This window comes from Panthera leo, chromosome C2 (assembly GCF_018350215.1).
Source record: "Panthera leo isolate Ple1 chromosome C2, P.leo_Ple1_pat1.1, whole genome shotgun sequence".
NCBI lineage: Eukaryota > Metazoa > Chordata > Mammalia > Carnivora > Felidae > Panthera > Panthera leo.
Genome location: NC_056687.1, coordinates 64,530,459 through 64,536,253, shown reverse-complemented (window position 1 = coordinate 64,536,253; position 5,795 = coordinate 64,530,459).

Genomic DNA, 5,795 nt, shown 5'->3' with positions numbered 1-5,795 from the left:
AAGCAAAAATTATAACACTATCTGATATGGTTCTTTTTCCTTTTCTTTCTTTCTTTCTTTCTTTCTTTCTTTCTTTCTTTCTTTCTTTCTTTCTTTTCTTTCTCTTCCTTTCTTCTTTCTCTCTTTCTTTCTTTCTTTCTTTCTTTCTTTCTTTCTTTCTTCTTTCTTTCTAGAGATATAGAGAAATGCATGCATGTGTATGTAGGAGGGGCAGAGGGAGGAGAGAATCTTAAGTAGGCTCCATGCTTAGCACAGAGCCAGATGTAGAGCTTGATCCCATGACCATGAGATCATGACCTGAGCTGAAATCAAGAGTTGGAAACAATTGACTGAGCCACCCAGTTGCCTGTCTGATGTGTTTATAAATGTACACAGAGAAAATATTTGTATCAGTTATGCACAGAGGAAATAAAGGGATGTTAAGGTAGGTCAGGTTTCTAAACTTCACTTAAGCTAATAAAAATGTCAGCACCGGTACATTGTGATAATTTATGTATATATAATATAGTATCTAGAGCAACCACTAACAAAGCTATGAATCAAGACAGAATTCTAAAAAAAAAAAAAATGTTCAGTTAACTCACAGGAAAACAGGAAAAAGATAACAAAGACATGGAAGTTAAAATAAATATACCATAGCAATAAATGGAAAATTTAAGCCCTGACATATCAGTAATTTTATCAAATGTAAATGGTCTGAATAAACCAATTAAAAGAGATTGGCTGAGTGGATTTAAAAAATCTGACCCCACTATATGCTTTATATAAAAATCTCACTTCAAATATAATTATACAGGCAAATTGAGAGTGAAATGATGGAGAAATACATATCATACAGATTTTAATCCCAAAAAGCAGGAGTGGCTATATTGGTATCAGATTAAGTAGTCTATAACACAGAAAGTTACCAGACACAGAAAGCAACATAATATAGTAAGAAAAGAATCATTTACCAAGAAGATATAATAATCCTAAATGTATATGTGCCAAACAATAGAAGGTTGTAATATGTGAAGCACAAATAGGTAGAATTGAAAGGAAGTCTAAATAGACAAATCTGCACTTATAGTTGGAGTCCATACATACCCTTTTCTCAACAATTGATAGAACTAGACAGAAAATCAGCAAAGCTTTGGAGGAATTCATTGTCATCATTAAACAACAAGATCTAATTGACATTTATAAAACACGTTATCTTACACCAGTAAAATACATGTTTTTTACAAATGTTCATGGAATATGTTAATATAAACCATATCCTAGGCCATAAAATAAAATTCAAGGTAATTTTATTTTGAGAGAGAGAGAAAGAGAGAGAGAGAAGTGTGAGCAGGGGAGGGGCAGAGGGAGATATAAGAGAAAATCTTAAGTAGACTCCATGCTCAGTGTGGAGCCTGACTTTGGGCTCAGTCTCATGACTGTGAGATCACGACCTGAGCTGAAATCAAGAGTTAGGCACTTAACTGGTTGAGCCACCCAGGCGCCCCAAAACTCGATAGATTTTAAGTAATTGAAATCGCATAGACTATGTTTTACCATCACAATGGAATCGAAGTAAAAATTATTAATAGAGAATTGAAAAAGATCAAAACATTTAGAAACTAAACCCAATAATTCTAACCCAGATGTCAAAGAGCAATTCTCATTGTCATTAAAAAACCCTGAACTGCATGAAAATTTAAATCTACCAAATTGAGGTTTATGGGACGCAGCTAAAGCAGCATTGAGAGAAATATATACCACTAAATGCTTAGATTAGAAATGATAAAATATTTAAAAGCAGTAGTCTAAAGTCCTAGAAAAAGAACAAAATAAACCTAAACTAAGTAGAAATAAATAAATATAATATCAGAAATAGAGAAAATCATTAAAAAGAAAAGCTCATTTTAAAAAAGATCAATTATATTCACAAATCTCTAAAAGGTTCTAAAAAATAAGGAGAAAAGAAACAAATTACCAAAATCAGGAATGAAACAAACTATCACTACAGACCCTAAAGATATTAAAAGGGAAAAAAAAGGGAATACTATGATCAACTCTGTACACAAAATTTGACAACTTATGTGAAATGGGCCACTTTTTTGAACAGCACAAACCACTACAACTCACCCAAACTGAAATACTGTTGATTCTTGAACAACATAGATTTGAACTGTGTAGGTCCACTTATAAGTGGAGTTTTTCAATGAATACCTGATAGTACTGTAAATGTATTTTCTCTTTCTTATGATTTTCTTTCTTTCCTCTAGCTTACTTTACTATAAGAATACAGTATAAAATATATATATAAAATGTGTTGTTTATGTTATTTATAAGGCTCTGGTCAACAGTAGTAGGCTGTTATTGGTGAGGGTTCTGGTCAACAGTAGCTATTAGTAAATTTTGGGGGGAGTCAAAAGTTATAGTGGATTTTTGCCTCAGCAGGGGGTCAGCACCCCTAACTTCTGTATTGTTCAAGAGACAACTGTAGATGATTTGAATAGCCCAAAAAAGGAAATTGAATTTGTAATTTAAAAACTCTCAGAAAAGAAATCTCCAGGCCTAGGTGGTTTCATTGGAGAAATAAATCTACACTAGTTGTGGAATAACATGAGTTCTACATCTTCTACACCTTCTCTTCCAGGAAACAGAATAAGAGGAAAAACTTCTTAATTCATCTTATGAAGCTCGTGTTACCTTGATACCAAAACCAAACGAAACCAAACCAAAACAAAAAACCCCCAACAACTATAGACCAATGTCCCTCATGGAATGTAGATGTAAAAATATTTAACAAAATATTAGCAAAATGATTCAGCAATATATAAAAATAATTATCACAATGGCTTTATTCCTGGAATGAAGGCTGATTTAGTATTCAGCAATAGTCAAGGTAATTCAGTATACCAAAAGTTAAAGAAGAAAATCATATGAACGTATAAATTGTTGCAGAAAAAAATTTGACAAAATCTCATCTCAAAAAAGGCAGGAATATTAGAATAATTATTGGGAGGATAAAAATACATGGTATATAGACTTGGAGAAAATATTCTCAAATCACATATTCAACAAACAACTATTATCTAGAATATATGAAGAACTCTTAAATCTCAACATTAAAAAATCAAATGATCCAAATAGGATATAGTTAAAAATCATGAACACATATTCCGCTGAAGAGTATGTGTAACTGGCAAAGATAGATATAAAAAGATGTTTAGCATCATTATTCATTAAATTAAAACCACAATTACAACCACTACACCAACTCATACATTGTTAGTGGGAACGTAAAATGGCACAGCCACTTTCGAAAAATAGTTTGACAGTTTCTTAAAAGACATGAAGCCACCACACCGTATAACCTGACACTTGAACTCTTAAGGGTTTGTCAAAGATAAATGAAACCTTATGTTCACACACACACAAAAATCTGTACGTGAATGTTTATCACAGCTTTATTTGTAACAGCTCCAAACTGGGCACAAGCCAGATGTACTTCAGTGAGGAATGGTTAAATAAACTGTGGTACATGCATAAACGATGGGATACTACTTAGCAATAAAAAGTGCTGTTGATATGTGGACACTGGGGTGAATCTCCAGGAAATTATACTATGTGCAAAAAGCCAGTCTCAAAATGTTACATATGTGCAGTTCATTTATTCTTGAAGTCACGTAATTGCGTAAATGGAGAATACAGTAGTGATTGCCAGGGACTAATAAGGAGTGTGTGTATGAGGAGGGAAGTGGAAGCGAAGTGGGCATAGCTATCAAAAGGACAACATGAAGGATCCTTGTGGGGATGGAAATGTTTAGTACCTTGACTGTATCAGTGTCAGTGTCCTCGTTATGGTATCGTATGATAGTTCTGCAGGATATCACAATTGGGGAAGCTGGGTAAAAGACACATGGAATCCCTCTATTTTTCCTTACAAATGCATGTTAATCTACAGTGATCACAAAATAAAAAGTTTAATAAAGGGAGCAAATATTATCTCTTCATTACAGTACTATTTATAATGGCAAAAAAAGTCGAAGCAATCTGAACGTCCGAAAATGAGGGATGTTAAAGTAAATTAGATTATATTCATATGAAACCTCTTAAAATAATTTCAAGTAAGCATTTTAAGTGATGTTATAGAATATTTCTGCTATAATGTGAAGTGAAAGAACAGTATACGAAATTGTTTATGCCTTATGATCTCAACCATGTTTAAAAATTGCATTAACAAAGCTGGAGGATACAGTACTAGTGTATGAATAGAAAGTATAGGAATAGACCTACATACATATGGAAATTTTGAACACGATAAAGATGTCAAATCACTGGGGCCAAGATGGACTTTTAAAGAAATGATGCTGGAACTATTTGTAGACATTTTGAAAAAGATAAAATTAGGCCTGTACCTCACACTGTACCTAAGAATAAACTCCAAATGGTTTAGTGATCTAAATGCAAAAATTGAAATCATGCACGTACTAGAAGAAAAGATGGACATACTTCTTTTTAATCTTGGTATAGCAAAAAACTTTCTAACTATCCCTTAAAATCTAGAGGCAAGAAAGTAAAAGATTGATAAATTTGGCTACATATATTTAAAAAACTGGAAAAAAAACCCAACATAAAATTAAAAGACAACTGACAAAATGGGAGAAAATATTTCTACTACTTACCAGAGACAAAAGCTAGTATATAAAGATCTTTTAAAACTTGAGGAACAAAGGAACAAAAAGGAAAATGACAGGAACAGACAATGCACATACACAAAAATGTATATATGTCTCAATCATATGAAAATCTTCAAACTCACTGGTAGAGAAACAGAAATTAACACAAAACTCGAGTTCTCTTTCCTCACATACCAGACTAGCAAAAATTAAAAAGTATAACAACACATTCTTTAGGTGAGACTGTGGAGAAGCAAGCACTTTTAAACATTGGCTGCTGGGAATGCTTGAAGTCCAGTAGAGAAAAGATTTGTGTTCCCTAAGTTCTGGGTTCCTCAGATACGACACAAATCTACTATGTGTACAGTATCGCCCTGAACCATTATGCATCATTTTTGTGGGCCTTTGGGGGGCAAATGGAACCAATGCAGACATGAAGCTCATACTGCTTGCTGTGCCTCTAGTAATGAAATCCCTTGTTGCTGGCCTAGGGGTCTTGTGTCTTCTTCCAGCATCCATGAAACGGAGGCACCTACATGTCCATATATAGAAGAGTGATTAAAGAAGTTGTGTCACATCTTTCAAGAACTGTGAAGGGTGTGAGATTTATCTTACTGGCAAGTTAACAAGTTAGTCGGCCACACCACATTTGCATAGATTTGCAAGACATGACACTTCTGAGTCAGAGAAGGACAGTTCATTACTTAGAGCAAACATAGTAGCCAAAGGATACATTTTTTTGGCATTGGTTTCCTGAGTCCCAGTTCCCCCAGAGAAAAGCTCAGAGTGCCAGATAACACCTGCACATGCAATGACTGCACAGAAAATGAACCCTGAGATTAGAGAATCTGGATCTTTACAATAGATAGAAAGCATGTCTGCCCTTTGTTCAGAGGGAGATGCTATCTCTATTTTCCAAGGTGGTTGGCCATACAAACATACCTGAAAAGAAGGTCTAGAACAAAGGGCAGTCAATGCCTCGCTCAAAGGATGTGAAGAAATGCAAAGGGCACCAGCAATATCCACACAATGGAGTACCATACAGCTGTAAAAAAATAAAGGAAGAAAGAAGAGGAAGTTCTCTATGAACTGACTTGGGGTGATTCTCAGGATACACTGTTAAGTGCACATAGTAAACTGTGAACA